The sequence below is a fragment of the Rutidosis leptorrhynchoides genome, chromosome 5 (genome assembly GCF_046630445.1).
Source record: "Rutidosis leptorrhynchoides isolate AG116_Rl617_1_P2 chromosome 5, CSIRO_AGI_Rlap_v1, whole genome shotgun sequence".
In the NCBI taxonomy this organism is placed as follows: Eukaryota; Viridiplantae; Streptophyta; class Magnoliopsida; order Asterales; family Asteraceae; genus Rutidosis; species Rutidosis leptorrhynchoides.
The window spans coordinates 359360504-359379348 of NC_092337.1; positions in this window are offsets into that span (position 1 = coordinate 359360504).

The following is an 18845-nucleotide window of genomic DNA, read 5'->3' on the forward strand; positions in this document are numbered from 1 at the left end:
AGTCTGGTAATCTAAGAATTAGGGAACAGACACCCTAATTGACGCGAATCCTAAAGATAGATCTATTGGGCCTAACAAACCCCATCCAAAGTACCGGATGCTTTAGTACTTCGAAATTTATATCATATCCGAAGGGTGACCGGAATGATGGGGATATTCTTATATATGCATCTTGTTAATGTCGGTTACTAGGTGTTCACCATATGAATGATTTTTATCTCTATGTATGGGATGTGTATTGAAATATGAAATCTTGTGCTCTATTATTATGATTTGATATATATAGGTTAAACCTATAACTCACCAACATTTTTGTTGACGTTTTAAGCATGTTTATTCTCAGGTGATTATTAAGAGCTTCCGTTGTCGCATACTTAAATAAGGACGAGATTTGGAGTCCATGCTTGTATGATATTGTGTAAAAACTGCATTCAAGAAACTTATTTTGTTGTAACATATTTGTATTGTAAACCATTATGTAATGGTCGTGTGTAAACAGGATGTTTTAGATTATCATTATTTGATAATCTACGTAAAGCTTTTTAAACCTTTATTGATGAAATAAAGGTTATGGTTTGTTTTAAAATGAATGCAGTCTTTGAAAAACGTCTCATATAGAGGTCAAAACCTCGCAACGAAATCCATTAATATGGAACGTTTTTAATCAATAAGAACGGGACATTTCAGTACGTTCCCCACAAAATCGGGTAAAATTTGGTGCCGAACTTTCCGAATAAATTTCAAATGCAGATTAGGCCCATTCTCGCAAGATAACTAGAAAATGGTGCTACGAGCAAGACTTCCCTAAGTGTTTTCCCCCGTTCGAAGCATTTTAAATTCCAAAAATGATATTTTAATATTTTTAAAGGTGAATTTTGCACTTTTAAATCATAGGATAAGTAATACCCTCACATGTAAATTGTTATGCCTGTTTAAATACCACTATGATAATTTTTTTATTTAATAATGTATTTAGGGATATCGAGAATCATGTTGGGACTACTATTTTTTCACTAGCAACAAACGTTGCTGCTTTTAAAATGTCTTTGTTTTATTGTTCGAGTATGTTTAGCCGATTTTTTATTTTCTAGATTCATAACCTTATTTTTGTTTTTGTTTCTAAATTTCATATTGAATGCGATTATATGAGAGTGTAGTTTCGCTTTATGGATAACTAATGGCCGCAAAACACATATTTGAAGTTAGTACATTCCCCTCAAAATCGGGCAAAATTTTGTGAAAAATTTTCCGAAACATTTTCAATTGCAAATTAGGCCCATTCTCGCAAAATAACTAGAAAATGGTGCTACGAGCAAAACTTTCTTAAGGCTTTCCCCCCGTTCGAAGCAGTTTAGATTCCAAAAATGACATTTTACTATTTTTAAAGGTGAATTTTGCACTTTTAAATCATAGGATAAGTAATACCTTCACATGTGAATTGTTGTGTCTGTTTAAATACCACTATGATATTTGTTTTTATTTAATATTGTATTTAGGTACATCGAGAATCGAAGCAGTTTAGATTCCAGAAATGACATTTTACTATTTTTAAAGGTGAATTTTGCACTTTTAAATCATAGGATAAGTAATACCTTCACATGTGAATTGTTGAGCCTGTTTAAATACTACTATGATATTTGTTTTTATTTAATATTGTATTTAGGTACATCGAGAATCATGTTGGGGCTACTATCTCACCACTAGCTACAAAACGTTGTTGCTTTTATAACGTCTTTGTTTTATTGCTCGAGTATTTTTAGCCGCTTTTTTAGATTCATAACCTTATTTTTTGTTAGGATCCAAAGTTGTATAGTGTTAATGTGAAATAAGCTTAAATGATGGTTCCTTAGAAGAGGGCTATATAAGGAACCTAAGTAGTCCTAATTAGATAGCCATTGTATAGTAACTGAGTTCTATAAGCTGTGGAATGTAAATCTTATTGATTCTCTCTTATACCGAATCTCCTTTACACTTACCGAATCTCATTCTAACTTGTCTTTTCTTCTAATCTCAACATGATCTGACCTATCATGTGGTATCAGAGCTTCTAGGGAGTGATATTACATCACTAGATCGATCCAGAGATTGAAGATTACAGAATCTGAGCACTCTCGATATATTGAATCAGATTCGGTATAATCGAATCTGATAATCTGACGTTCAAATTTTTGTGATAAGTACTGCAAAGGTGTATTAGGTTGATTAGAAAGAATTTCAATCATCATTACAGTTTTTTAACATCAATTATGAAGAATCAACTTGATTTTTAGAGTTCGTGGCTAAAACTCTCGGCATTCATCATTTTCAGCTTGATTCTGAAGTTTAGTAAAGGTTTGAGGTTTCAGTTGTGATCGTGAGGTGTTTAATCACATTTCTGACGGTTTAATTTCATCAATTCTTCAAGTTTTGAAGATTTGATCTACATTCGGTATCGTAACTGCCATACCGAATCTGCTTCAAAGCTATTAATTCTCAATCTGTGTTGCAGATTGTGGTGTGTTTTTGATTCTAACACATTCGGTTTGGTCATACGCAGCTAATTGGTGTGATTTGAGAAAGGATTTGTTTGAATTCTAAGTTTTCATACTTAGACTCGGTATTGTCAACTGCTACAGTTGACATTCGGTATCCTATACATTCGGTATCTTTGATATTTTTTGTGATACTTACTTGTTTCCTTGTGCAGCAAGGTTACAGAATCTAATTCAAAGGAATTGAATTGTGTTTGAATTCAAATTCATACAGAATCTGATTACCGAGTCAGATACCGAATCAGAATCTCGGTATCATTTAAATCATTGGTTTGAAGTGTTCTCAGGCTACAAATCTTGTGGTTACCGAATCTATACTAAATCTGGGTGTATTACTTGTATTTCTGATCAGTTTCTGATACAGAATCTAATTTACCGAATCTGCTACAGTACAGAATCTGTACCGAATCTGCTACAGTACCGAATCAGATACCGTATCTGACATTTTTGTTAGATTGTTGTGATTTTTCATCCTTGATTTGTGTAATACCGAATCTTTACCAAATCTACCTCATTTTCAAGATGTCTACTCAAGATACTTTGATCATTGGATCAGATTCCCGTCCTCCAGTGTTGTTTGATGGCAAGTACACTCAGTGGCTTCACCGAATCACTCAGTACATAGACTATAAGGGTGAGAAAGAAAAGTTCATATGGGCTTCTCTGATAGATGGTCCAGTTGTAGATTATCATTCGGATACTGGTATGCCAATTCCAGTCTATGAACTTTCTGGTGATAAACGTGAGAGAGCTCAGGGTGACATAGAGGCAAAGAACATTGTTATGAAAGCTATCCCGTATGAGTTGTTTGAAAATGTTGATAGCAACACCACTGCAAAAGATATATGGGATGAGATCAAACGACAGCAAGAAGGTTATGACATGTCAGATGTTACTAAACTGAATAAGGCTCTAGGATTTTATGAAGATTTCAAGCAGGAACCTGATGAACCACTCAAGGATATCTAACGTCGTTTCAATGGTGTTCTCAATGAGTTGAAAAGGTGCAAGATCATAAAATTAAATGCTGAAGTCAACATGAAATTTCACAAAAAGTTCAATGTTGATTGGCTTCCTTATGGAACCATTGTTCGATCTACCAAAGAGATTGATAAGTTGACTATTCATGAGCTTATTGGAGTTCTTATGCATTACCAACCTGAAGTGTCTAAACTTCAAGAAGGAAGGAAAGAGTCATCTCCAAGTGGTCCTCTTGCTCTCATTGCCAAAAAGAAGAGCAAATCATTTACGACTTCCAAAAGTTTGTCCAAGAAAGTACTTGTTGAAGAATCAACTGATTCTGAAGAGTTGATTCTTTCTGATGTTGATGATTCTCACCTTGAATTAGTCAAAATGGCAGCCATATTCACAAAATCCTTGAACAAACACAAGTTCAAAGGCAAATCAAGCAATCAACGCAAGAACTAATCATCTTCCTCGTACTACAAGAAAGCTGATCACTCAAAACAACAACAACGTGCTGATGATTCCAAGAAGGATGAATCAATCTATTTCAATTGTTGCAAAGCTGGTCATTACTCTCGTAAGTGCAAGATGTCTAAGAAGAAGGATGCAGCTTACTACAAGAAGAAAATGTTGATGGCTAAGATTGTAGAAACTGGAGGAGAGCTAAAATTGGTTGATGATACTTGGTTTAACTAGACTGACGATTCAGATTTAGAGGTGGAACATGCAAATGTTTGCAAGGTGACTAAGCTCATCAAAGCTAAGGAAGCAATGAAGAATTCTGACTCAGCATCTGATGATGATGAGGTACTATAATCTGAAATTCCACCTGATTTTATAAAAGTGCAAAATGACATGATGAAGAATTTGGTCTCAATGTCAAAAGAAGTCAAAGGTTTAAAATCTGAAAACAAGGTTTTAAAAGATAAAATCAAATTTTCTGAGACCAAACCATCTTCATCTAAATTACAATCGGAATTGCAAAGATTGACTGTCCAACTCAGCTCCACGGAAACTGAGTTGGAAGATCTTAAAAAATCAATTCATCCGATTAAGGTCGAAAGGACAGATTATCGTCTAAAATCGGAACGACTTGCAGAAAAAGTTCAATTTCTAGAAAAAGATCTTTTTGATTTGAAAACTCAACATGAACCCACACTTTCAAAGCTAAACAAGAAAATTATTCAATTGGAAAATATCATAATTGAAAAGAACTCTGAAATCTCTTCGTTGTCAAAAGAGTCTTTTCAAATGAAAGCACAACTTGCTCGATATGAGGAAAAACTCTATCGAACATATCAATCCAAAGCTATCATGAATATGGAACTTTCAAAATAAACGATTTTCATGAATAGACCAAAAACAATTCATGGTGACAAGTGGGGGTTGGGTTATGAAGATCCTAAGATCTTAGATAATGCTTCCATAAAGATTCCAGGATTATATCATTCTGATTACTTTTAAGCTGGTTTACCATCTCATTTTGTGCATGCTTCTGATGCTGATTTTGATGATATTATTGTTAATCGCAAATCTAGGAAATACCATCAAATTAGCTTAATGTATGAGAAAATTAATGCTAAAATGGGTAAATCAAATCCTGATTTCTTGAAGGAACTTGTTGAAACTGAAAAGAATATGCAACGGGAAAATTATGTGCATAAGCGTAGACTGGTTTATATCCCAACACTCATGCTAGAGAAATACATTTTAATGCTTGAGAATGAAGTGTTTAACAAACCTAGTTCTAGCATTACTGCCATAGATGAGGTGCTTAATGAACCAACTTTTGATGTGAAACCAATTCTGTCAGCCTTACCTGCGTGTTCTGATAATGGTTTCTGTGAAGACCTAGCACATGAACTAACTGTCTTCTTTGAGACAGAATCCCTAGGTCAAACTGATTTAGAAGTAAAGGTAGAACCTCGAGATGAACCAACTGTTGAAACCTTGATAGACTTTGACACAACAATTGATCCTTTGAATGAATTTTACGCAAACATACATGTTGTACGAAACTTGAAACGTATATTAGGTATAGTTGAACAGGAAAATGTTGATTTGCAACTTAATTGTCAATCATTAGAACAAATGCTTGCTTTGTGTGATAAGTTGCCTCCACTTCCTAAGAAAGAATGTACTTATGATTTTAAGGAAGGTGAAGTGCTAGTTTCTGCAGAGGAATTAAGTCTTGAGATTAAGATCTTAAAACAAAAAATAATTCAACTGAAACAGGCTAACACACTTAAGCAATCATCTAATGTTAAAACCAATGTGCCCGAATGTGTTGGTGGGATTAATAAGAAAGGGATGGGAACAACAACATCTACGGATGCAAAACCCATTACTATTCTTCAAAACCCACTACATTCTCAATTTGGTAAACATGTTTCAAAAGTTGCACCTTCAACTCAATTTGTTATCAAGAGAGTTCATTCTCAAAATGGTTTCGTGTTAACTGAAAAGATTCCTATAATTCAAATGTCAAATCAATCAAAGGAAAGTCTTTTAACGAAATCAGTCAAGTCAACACAACACACGAGTCTAAAACCTAATTTGAGTGAGTATGATGCAAAGGAACGTAAAATCAAATTGGAAATTTTACAAAATCAATCATCTCATGTGTCAACTGAAATTTTCGGATGTCTAACTAACAGAGGTGTTTTTCGTGTCACAGGTCATAATCCAAATTTGACTTACAAGTCTGTATGGGTTGCTAAGTCCACGACTAAGAAAGTAGCAACCAAACCAAAGCAATCTGCTAGTCGACCTAGGAAATCATCTCATGTCTTTCAATTTTCGTCTGTGAACAAACATCTGCTTGGAATAAGTTGTGTGTTAAGACTTCTGATAATGATATAAAACTTGATATTACGTACGATGCTTCATGTAGTGTGGTTTTAAATGATGCTTAATTGTCTAAATTGCGTGATGCTTTACGTGATTATCTCATTATTGATCAAAAGTTTATCGTTGGTACTAACCGTAGAGGACCCAAGAAACTTTGGGTACCTAAACTCTAGGAAATTAACGTTTTCAGGGTTTCGACGCCTGTGTTTGATATATCGATTCCGGTTGCTCTCGACACATGATGGGCGATAAATCCTTGCTCGTCAATTTCGTTGACAAAGTCCTAGGAATGGTTACTTTTGGAAACGATGAGATTGCAGCAATAACAGGTTATGGAGATTTTGTGAAAAATGGCATAACGATCAAACGGGTATCATATGTTGAGGGTTTGGGATGCAATTTATTTAGTGTCAGCCAATTTTGTGATGGAGATCTCAAGGTTTTGTTTGAACGTCGTCAATGCTCGGTATAATCCACCGATGGAATGAAATGTCCCATTCTTATTGATTAAAAACGTTCCATATTAATTGATTTCGTTGCGAGGTTTTGACCTCTATATGAGACGTTTTTCAAAGACTGCATTCATTTTTAAAACAAACCATAACCTTTATTTCATAAATAAAGGTTTAAAAAGCTTTACGTAGATTATCAAATAATGATAATCTAAAATATCATGTTTACACACGACCATTACATAATGGTTTACAATACAAATATGTTACATCGAAATCAGTTTCTTGAATGCAGTTTTTACACAATATCATACAAACATGGACTCCAAATCTTGTCCTTATTTTAGTATGCAACAGCGGAAGCTCTTAGTATTCACCTGAGAATAAACATACTTTAAACGTCAATAAAAATGTTGGTGAGTTATAGGTTTAACCTATATATATATATATATCAAATCATAACAATAGACCACAAGATTTCATATTTCAATACGCATCCCATACATAGAGATAAAAATCATTCATATGGTGAACACCTGGTAACCGACATTAACAAGATGCATATATAAGAATATCCCCATCATTCCGGGACACCCTTCGGATATGACATAAATTTCGAAGTACTAAAGTATCCGGTACTTTGGATGGGGTTTGTTAGGCCCAATAGATCTATCTGTAGGATTCGCGTCATTTAGGGTGTCTGTTCCCTAATTCTTAGATTACCAAACTTTAATAAAAAGGGGCATATTCGATTTTGATAATTCAACCATAGAATGTAGTTTCACGTACTTGTGTCTATTTTGTAAATCATTTATAAAACCTGCATGTATTCTCATCCCAAAATATTAGATTTTAAAAGTGGGACTATAACTCACTTTCACAGATTTTTAGTTCGTCGGGAAGTAAGACTTGGCCACTGGTTGATTCACGAACCTATAACAATATATACATATATATCAAAGTATGTTCAAAATATATTTACAATACTTTTAATACATTTTGATGTTTTAAGTTTATTAAGTCAGTTGTCCTCGTTAGTAACTTACAACTAGTTGTCCACAGTTAGATGTACAGAAATAAATCGATAAATATTATCTTGAATCAATCCACGACCCAGTGTATACGTATTTCAGTATTTATCACAACTCAAACTATATATATTTTGGAATCAACCTCAACCCTGTATAGCTAACTCCAACATTCACATATAGAGTGTCTATAGTTGTTCCGAAATATATATAGATGTGTCGAAATGATAGGTCGAAACATTGTATACGTGTCTATGGTATCTCAAGATTACATAATATACAATACAATTTGATTAAGTTATGGTTGGAATAGAATTGTTACCAATTTTCACGTAGCTAAAATGAGTAGTTTTTACCAATTTTGTTTTGCTCGCCATTTATTCGTTTCTAATCCGTTTTGAGTGATTTAAGCGGCCACGGTTTCGTATTGAACTTGACTTTATGAAACTAAACAGAAAAGGTATAGGTTTATAGTCGGAAATACAAGTTACAAGTCATTTTTGAAAGAGGTAGTCATTTCCGTCGAAAGAACGACATCTTGATGACTGTTTTGAAAAACATACTTTCACTTTGAGTTTAACCATGATTTTTGGATATGGTTTCATGTTCATAAGAAAAATCATTTTCCCAGAAGTATAGCTTTTAAATCAAAGTTTTTCATAGTTTTAATTATCCAAACCAAAACAGCCCCCGGTTGTAACTACGACGGCGTAAATCCGGTTTTATGGTGTTTATCGTGTTTCCGGGTTTTAAATCATTAAGTTAGCATATCATATAGATATAGATCATGTGTATAGTTGATTTTAAAAGTTTAGTTAGAAGGGTTAACTTTATTTGCGAACAAGTTTAGAATTAACTAAACTATGTTCTAGTGATTACTAGTTTACCACTTCGAATATGACAGCTTTTTATGTATGAATTGAATGATGTTATGAACATCATTACTACCTTAAGTTCATTGGATAAACCTACTGGAAAAGAGAAAAATGGATCTAGCTTCAACGGATCCTTGGATGGCTCGAAGTTCTTGAAGCAGAATCATGACACGAAAACAAGTTCAAGTAAGATCATCACTTGAAATAAGATTGTTATAGTTATAGAAATTGAACCAAAGTTTAAATATAATTATTACCTTGTATTAGAATGATAACCTACTGTAAGAAACAAAGATTTCTTGAGGTTGGATGATCGCCTTACAAGATTGGAAGTGAGCTAACAAACTTGAAAGTATTCTTGATTTTATGAAACTAGAACTTTTGGAATTTATGAAGAACACTTAGAACTTGAAGATAGAACTTGAGAGAGATCAATTAGATGAAGAAAATTAAAGAATGAAGTGTTTGTAGGTGTTTTTGGTCGTTGGTGTATGGATTAGATATAAAGGATATGTAATTTTGTTTTCATGTAAATAAGTCATGAATGATTACTCATATTTTTGTAATTTTATGAGATATTTCATGCTAGTTGCCAAATGATGGTTTCCACATGTGTTAGGTGACTCACATGGGCTACTAAATGCTGATTATTGGAGTGTATATACCAATAGTACATACATCTAAAAGCTGTGTATTGTACGAGTACGAATACGGGTGCATACGAGTAGAATTGTTGATGAAACTGAACGAGGATGTAATTGTAAGCATTTTTGTTAAGTAGAAGTATTTTGATAAGTGTATTGAAGTCTTTCAAAAGTGTAAGAATACATATTAAAACACTACATGTATATACATTTTAACTGAGTCGTTAAGTCATCGTTAGTCGTTACATGTAAGTGTTGTTTTGAAACCTTTAGGTTAACGATCTTGTTAAGTGTTGTTAACCCAATGTTTATAATATCAAATTAGATTTTAAATTAGTATATTATCATGATATTATGATGTATAAATATCTCTTAATATGATATATATACATTAAATTTCGTTACAACGATAATCGTTACATATATGTCTCGTTTCAAAATCATTAAGTTAGTAGTCTTGTTTTTACATATGTAGTTCATTGTTAATATACTTAATGATATGTTTACTTATCATAATATCATGTTAACTATATATATATATATATATATCCATATATATGTCATCATATAGTTTTTACAAGTTTAACGTTCGTGAATCATCGGTCAACTTGGGTGGTCAATTGTCTATATGAAACCTATTTCAATTAATCAAGTCTTAACAAGTTTGATTGCTTAAAATGTTGGAAACACTTAATCATGTAAATAACAATTTCATTTAATATATATATAAACATGGAAAAGTTCGGGTCACTACAGTACCTACCCGTTAAATAAATTTCGTCCCGAAATTTTAAGCAATTGGAGGTGTTGACGTATCTTCTGGAAATAAATGCGGGTATTTCTTCTTCATCTGATCTTCTCGTTCCTAGGTGAACTCGGGTCCTCTACGAGCATTCCATCGAACCTTAACAATTGGTATCTTGTTTTGCTTAAGTCTTTTAACCTCACGATCCATTATTTCGACGGGTTCTTCGATGAATTGAAGTTTTTCGTTTATTTGGATTTCATATAATGGAATAGTGAGATCTTCTTTAGCAAAACATTTCTTCAAATTCGAGACGTGAAAAGTGTTATGTACAGCCGCGAGTTGTTGAGGTAATTCAAGTCGGTAAGCTACTGGTCCGACATGATCAATAATCTTGAATGGTCCAATATTCCTTGGATTTAATTTCCCTCGTTTACCAAATAGAACAACGCCTTTCCAAGGTGCAACTTTAAGCATGACCATCTCTCCAATTTCAAATTCTATATCTTTTCTTTTAATGTCAGCGTAGCTCTTTTGTCGACTTTGGACGGTTTTCAACCGTTGTTGAATTTGAATGATCTTCTCGGTAGTTTCTTGTATTATCTCCGGATCCGTAATCTGTCTATCCCCCACTTCACTCCAACAAATTTAAGACCTGCACTTTCTACCATAAAGTGCTTCAAATGGTGCCATCTCAATGCTTGAATGGTAGCTGTTGTTGTAGGAAAATTATGCTAACGGTAGATGTCGATCCCAACTGTTTCTGAAATCAATAACACATGCTCGTAGTATGTCTTCAAGCATTTGTATTGTCCTTTCGCTCTGCCCATTAGTTTGTGGATGATAGGCAGTACTCATGTTTAGACGAGTTCCTAATGCTTGCTGTAATGTCTGCCAGAATTTTGAAATAAATCTGCCATCCCTATCAGAGATAATAGAGATTGGTATTCCATGTCTGGAGATGACTTCCTTCAAATACAGTCGTGCTAACTTCTCCATCTTGTCATCTTCTCTTATTGGCAGGAAGTGTGCTGATTTGGTGAGACGATCAACTATTACCCAAATAGTATCAAAACCACTTGCAGTCCTTGGCAATTTAGTGATGAAATCCATGGTAATGTTTTCCCATTTCCATTCCGGGATTTCGGGTTGTTGAAGTGGACCTGATGGTTTCTGATGCTCAGCTTTGACCTTAGAACACGTCAAACATTCTCCTACGTATTTAGCAACATCGGTTTTCATACCCGGCCACCAAAAATGTTTCTTGAGATCCTTGTACATCTTCCCGTTCCAGGATGTATTGAGTATCTGGTTTTATGAGCTTCTCTAAGTACCATTTCTCTCATATCTCCAAATTTTGGTACCCAAATTCTTTCAACCCTATACCGGGTTCCGTCTTCCCGAATATTAAGATGCTTCTCCGATCCTTTGGGTATTTCATCATTTAAATTTCCTTCTTTTAAAACTCCTTGTTGCGCCTCCTTTATTTGAGTAGTAAGGTTAGTGTGAATCATTATATTCATAGATTTTACTCGAATGGGTTCTCTGTCCTTTCTGCTCAAGGCGTCGGCTACCACATTTGCCTTCCCCGGGTGGTAACGAATCTCAAAGTCGTAATCATTCAACAATTCAATCCACCTACGCTGCCTCATATTCAGTTGTTTTTGATTAAATATGTGTTGAAGACTTTTGTGGTCGGTATATATAATACTTTTGACCCCATATAAGTAGTGCCTCCAAGTCTTTAATGCAAAAACAACCGCGCCTAATTCCAAATCATGCATCGTATAATTTTGCTCGTGACTCTTCAATTGTCTAGACGCATAAGCAATCACCTTCGTCCGTTGCATTAATACACAACCGAGACCTTGCTTTGATACGTCACAATAAATCACAAAATCATCATTCCCTTCAGGCAATGACAATATAGGTGCCGTATTTAGCTTTTTCTTCAATAACTGAAACGCTTTCTCTTGTTCATCCTCCCATTCAAATTTCTTCCCTTTATGCGTTAATGCAGTCAAGGGTTTTGCTATTCTGGAAAAGTCTTGGATGAACCTTCTGTAGTAACCAGCTAGTCCTAAAAACTGGCGTATGTGTTTCGGAGTTTTCGGGGTTTCCCACTTTTCAACAGTTTCTATCTTTGCCGGATCCACCTTAATACATTCTTTGTCCAACCAAAATGCACACTTTGAAAATTTAGCGTACAATTCTTCCTTCCTCAATACTTCTAACACCTTTCTCAAATGTTCACCGTGTTCTTGGTCATTCTTTGAGTTAATAAGTATGTCATCAATGAAAACAATGATAAACTTGTCAAGGTATGGTCCACACACTCGGTTCATAAGGTCCATGAACACAGCTGGTGCATTAGTTAAACCAAACGACATGACCATAAACTAGTAATGACTGTAACGTGTTTTGAAAGCAGTCTTTGGAATATCATCTTCTTTCACCCGCGTTTGATGATACCCGGAACGTAAGTCAATCTTTGAATAAACAGACGAGCCTTGTAGTTGATCAAATAAGTCGTCGATTCTCGATAGTGGGTAGCGGTTCTTGATGGTAAGTTTGTTCAACTCTCGGTAGTCGATACACAACCTGAATGTACCATCTTTCTTCTTGACAAACAAAACAGGAGCTCCCCACGGTGATGTGCTTGGTCGAATGAAACCACGCTCTAAAAGTTCTTGTAATTGGCTTTGCAGTTCTTTCATCTCGCTGGGTGCGAGTCTGTAAGGAGCACGAGCTATTGGTGCAGCTCCTGGTACAAGATCTATTTAAAATTCAACGGATCGATGTGGGGGTAATCCCGGTAATTCTTTCGGAAATACATCGGGAAATTCTTTTGCGACGGGAACATCATTGATGCTCTTTTCTTCAGTTTGTACTTTCTCGACGTGTGCTAGAACAGCATAGCAACATTTTCTTATTAGTTTTTGTGCCTTCAAATTACTAATAAGATGTAGCTTCGTGTTGCCCTTTTCTCCGTACACCATTAAGAGTTTTCCTTTTTCTCGTATAATGTGAATTGCATTTTTGTAACAAACGATCTCTGCTTTCACTTCTTTCAACCAGTCCATACCGATTATCACATCAAAACTCCCTAACTCTACTGGTATCAAATCAATCTTAAATATTTCGCTACCCAGTTTAATTTCTCGACTCCTGCATATATTATCTGCTGAAATTAATTTACCGTTTGCTAATTCGAGTAAAAATTTACTATCCAATGGCGTCAATGGACAACTTAATTTAGCGCAAAAATCTCTACTCATATAGCTTCTATCCGTACCCGAATCAAATAAAACGTAAGCAGATTTATTGTTAATAAGAAACGTACCCGTAACAAGCTCCGGGTCTTCCTGTGCCTCTGCCGCATTAATATTAAAAACTCTTCCACGGACTTGTCCATTCGTGTTCTCCTGGTTCAGGCAATTTCTAATAATGTAGCCCGGTTTTCCACATTTATAACAAACTACATTGGCATAACTTGCTCTGACACTACTTGCTCCGCCATTACTCGTTCCGACACCATTTGTTCCTTTCGTTCTGTTAACCCCTGGTCCGTAGACCTCACACTTCACCGCGCTATGACCATTTCTTTTACACTTGTTGCAAAATTTGGTGCAGAACCCCGAATGATACTTTTCACACCTTTGGCATAGCTGCTTCTAATTGTTGTTGTTGTTGCGGTTGTTATTGTTATTGGGATGATTGTTGTAGTTGCTGCTGTTGTTGTTGTTGTTGTTGTTGTTGGGCCGTTTGTTGTAGTTGCGATTGATGTTGTGATTGTTGGGATAATTGTTACGATTATTATTGTAATTGCTGTTGTTGTTGTATTGGTGATTCTTATCACCGTTTTCCTCCCACTTTCTTTTGACTTGCTTCACATTGGCCTCTTCAGCCGTCTGTTCTTTAATTCTTTCCGCAATTTGGTTCACTAGTTTGTGAGCCATTCTACATGCCTGTTGTATGGAGGCGGGCTCGTGTGAACTTATATCTTCTTGTATTCTTTCCGGTAATCTTTTACAAACGCGTCGATCTTCTCTTCCTCATCTTCGAACGCTCCCGGACACAATAGGCACAATTCTGTGGTTCGTCTTTCGTACGTGGTAATATCAAATCCTTGGGTTCGTAACCCTCTAAGTTCTGTCTTGAGCTTATTGACCGGTTCTGGGACGGTACTTCTCGTTCATCAAGTGCTTGAATGCTGACCACGGTAGTGCGTACGCATCATCTGGTCCCACTTGCTGTAGATAGGTATTCCACCATGTTAACGCAGAACCTGTGAAGGTATGCGTAGCGTACTTCACTTTATCCTCTTCAGTACACTTACTTATGGCAAACACCGATTCGACCTTCTCGGTCCACCGTTTCAATCCGATCGGCCCTTCGGTTCCATCAAATTCCAAAGGTTTGCAGGCAGTGAATTATTTGTAGGTGCATCCTACACGATTTCCTGTACTGCTAGATCCAAGGTTATTGTTGGTATGTAGCGCAGCCTGTACTGCAGCTATGTTTGAAGCTAGAAAAGTACGGAATTCCTCTTCATTCATATTCACGGTGTGTCGAGTAGTCGGTGCCATTTCCTTCAAAATAGTCAAATGGAACAAGTTAATCATACAGAATATTAAGAGTAGTTAATAGTATTTCGTAGCATAATATGAACTCATTTATAAAAGCCTTTTCTTCATATTAGCATTTTATAAGTTTAAATTCGGGTAGTACCTACCCGTTAAGTTCATACTTAGTAGCTAATATACAATTCAACTACTACAATTCTATATGAAAAACTGATTATAATAATATTTCGCGTTCAAACTTTTATACAATATTTTACAAACTTACAATACCGCTTATTTTACATAAAGCATGAAATATAGCACACAATAACTTTGATACAAGATAGTTGTGAAGATAATTCTAGCTAGTACACAAGTCGTTCAGCAAAGGCAATAAAGACACGTAATTCATACGTCCAGAAACAAGTCATGCATTCTGGTTTTACTAGGACTACTTCCCATTCTTGGTCTTGTGGAATGTAACCGTTATGGCCGTTGATAAGACAGCGTGTTGTAACGTCGTCAAAGGGATGAGGGTTACGTAATGTCCAACAGTCCCGTAACAATCTAAAAACCTTGTTTCTAGCCCCAACTACTGAGTCCGTTACTTGTGGAAATGTTTTGTTTAATAGTTGTAGCACGATGTTCTTGTTATCACTTTGGTGAGAAGCGAACATTACTAACCCGTAAGCATAACATGCTTCTTTATGTTGCATGTTAGCCGCTTTTTCTAAATCATGAAGTCCTATGTTCGGATACATTGAGTCAAAATAATTTCTTAACCCGTTGCGTAAAATAGCACTTGGGTTCCCCGCAATGTATGCGTCAAAGTAAACACATGTAACTTATGGGTTTCCCAATGTGATATCCCCCATCTTTCAAACGAAAGTCTCTTATAAACCAAGGCATTCTTGGAACGTTCTTCGAATGTCTTACAAACTGATTTCACCGTAAATAGTTGTGCCGAAGAATTCTGACCGACTCTAGACAAGATTTCATCAATCATGTCTCCGGGTAGGTCTCTTAAAATATTGGGTTGTCTACCCATTTTGTGTTTTTATACTGTAAAATAGGCAAGAGTTAGATTCATAAAAAAAAATACTTATTAATACAAGCAATTTTTACATATATCATAAAGCATAAGTACACTATATTACATATATTACACCACACGAATAGAACTATCTTATTCCGACTCGCTCATTTCTTCTTCTTCGGTTTTGATTCGTTTTGCCAAGTTTCTAGGGATATATGATGTTCCCCTAATACTAGCTGTCGTTTTCCACAACGGTTTAGAAAAACCTGGTGGTTTAGAGGTTCCCGGGTCATTGTTACAACTTAAGGACTTCGGGGGTTGACGATACATATAAAGTTCATCGGGGTTGGAATTAGATTTCTCTATTTTTATGCCCTTTCCGTTATTATTTTCTTTTGCCTTTTTAAATTCAGTTGGGGTAATTTCTATAACATCATCGGAATTCTCGTCGGAATCCGATTCATCGGAGAATTGGTAATCCTCCCAATATTTTGCTTCCTTGGCGGAAACACCATTGACCATAATTAACCTTGGTCGGTTGGTTGAGGATTTTCTTTTACTTAACTGTTTTATTATTTTCCCCAGCGGTTCTATTTCCTCCTCCGGTTCCTCCTCTTCCGGTTCTGATTCTTCTTTCGGTTCTGATTCTTCTTCCGGTTCTGATTCTTCTTCCGGTTCTGATTCTTCTTCCGGTTCCTCTTCGGGAACTTGTGAATCAGTCCAATATATATTCGACTCTTCGTTATTATTAGGTGAGTCAATGAGATTTGTGCTAGAGGTAGACATCTATCACACAATATCAAACATGTTAAGAGATTAATATATCACATAATATATACATGTTAATAATATATAGTTTCCAACAAAAATGTTAAGCAATCATTTTAAAAGAAAACACGGTCGAAGTCCAGACTCACTAATGCATCCTAACAAACTCGATAAGACACACTAATGCAAATTTTCTGGTTCTCTAAGACCAACGCTCGGATACCAACTGAAATGTCCCGTTCTTATTGATTAAAAACGTTCCATATTAATTGATTTCGTTGCGAGGTTTTGACCTCTATATGAGACGTTTTTCAAAGACTGCATTCATTTTTAAAACAAACCATAACCTTTATTTCATAAATAAAGGTTTAAAAAGCTTTACGTAGATTATCAAATAATGGTAATCTAAAATATCCTGTTTACACACGACCATTACATAATGGTTTACAATACAAATATGTTACATCGAAATCAGTTTCATGAATGCTGTTTTTACACAATATCATACAAACATGGACTCCAAATCTTGTCCTTATTTTAGTATGCAACAGCGGAAGCTCTTAGTATTCACCTGAGAATAAACATGCTTTAAACGTCAACAAAAATGTTGGTGAGTTATAGGTTTAACCTATATATATCAAATCGTAACAATAGACCACAAGATTTCATATTTCAATACACATCCCATACATAGAGATAAAAATCATTCATATGGTGAATACGTGGTAACCGACATTAACAAGATGCATATATAAGAATATCCCCATCATTCCGGGACACCCTTCGGATATGATATAAATTTCGAAGTGCTAAAGCATCCGGTATTTTGGATGGGGTTTGTTAGGCCTAATAAATCTATCTTTAGGATTCGCGTCAATTAGGGTGTATGTTCCCTAATTCTTAGATTACCAGACTTTAATAAAAAGGGGCATATTCTATTTTGATAATTCAACCATAGAATGTAGTTTCACGTACTTGTGTCTATTTTGTAAATCATTTATAAAACCTGCTTGTATTCTCATCCCAAAATATTAGATTTTAAAAGTGGGACTATAACTCACTTTCACAGATTTTTACTTCGTCGGAAAGTAAGACTTGGCCACTGTTTGATTCACGAACCTATAACAATATATACATATATATCAAAGTATGTTCAAAATATATTTACAATACTTTTAATATATTTTGATGTTTTAAGTTTATTAAGTCAGCTGTCCTCGTTAGTAACCTACAACTAGTTGTCCACAGTTAGATGTACAGAAATAAATCGATAAATATTATCTTGAATCAATCCACGACCCAGTGTATACGTATCTCAGTACTGATCACAATTCAAACTATATATATTTTGGAATCAACCTCAACCCTTTATAGCTAACTCCAACATTCACATATAGAGTGTCTATGGTTGTTCTGAAATATATATAGATGTGTCGACATGATAGGTCGAAACATTGTATACGTGTCCATGGTATCTCAAGATTACATAATATACAATACAAGTTGATTAAGTTATGGTTGGAATAGATTTGTTACCAATTTTCACGTAGCTAAAATGAGTAGTTTTTACCAATTTTGTTTTGCTCGCCATTTATTCGTTTCTAATCCGTTTTGAGTGATTTAAGCAGCACGGTTTTGTATTGAACTTGAATTTATGAAACTAAACAGAAAAGGTATAGGTTTATAGTCGGAAATACAAGTTACAAGTTGTTTTTGAAAGAGGTAGTCATTTCCGTCGAAAGAACGACATCTTGATGACTGTTTTGAAAAACATACTTTCACTTTGAGTTTAACCATGATTTTTGGATATGGTTTCATGTTCATAAGAAAAATCATTTTCCCAGAAGTATAGCTTTTAAATCAAAGTTTTTCATAGTTTTAATTATCCAAACCAAAACAGCCCCCGGTTGTAACTACGACGGCGTAAATCCGGTTTTATGGTGTTTATCGTGTTTCCGGGTTTTAAATCGTTAAGTTAGCATATCATATAGATATAGATCATGTGTATAGTTGATTTTAAAAGTGTAGTTAGAAGGATTAACTTTATTTGCGAACAAGTTTAGAATTAACTAAACTATGTTCTAGTGATTACTAGTTTACCACTTCGAATATGATAGCTTTTTATGTATGAATTGAATGATGTTATGAACATCATTACTACCTTAAGTTCCTTGGATAAACCTACTGGAAAAGTGAAAAATGGATCTAGCTTCAACGGATCCTTGGATGGCTCGAAGTTCTTGAAGCAGAATCATGACACGAAAACAAGTTCAAGTAAGATCATCACTTGAAATAAGATTGTTATAGTTATAGAAATTGAACCAAAGTTTGAATATGATTATTACCTTGTATTAGAATGATAACCTACTGTAAGAAACAAAGATT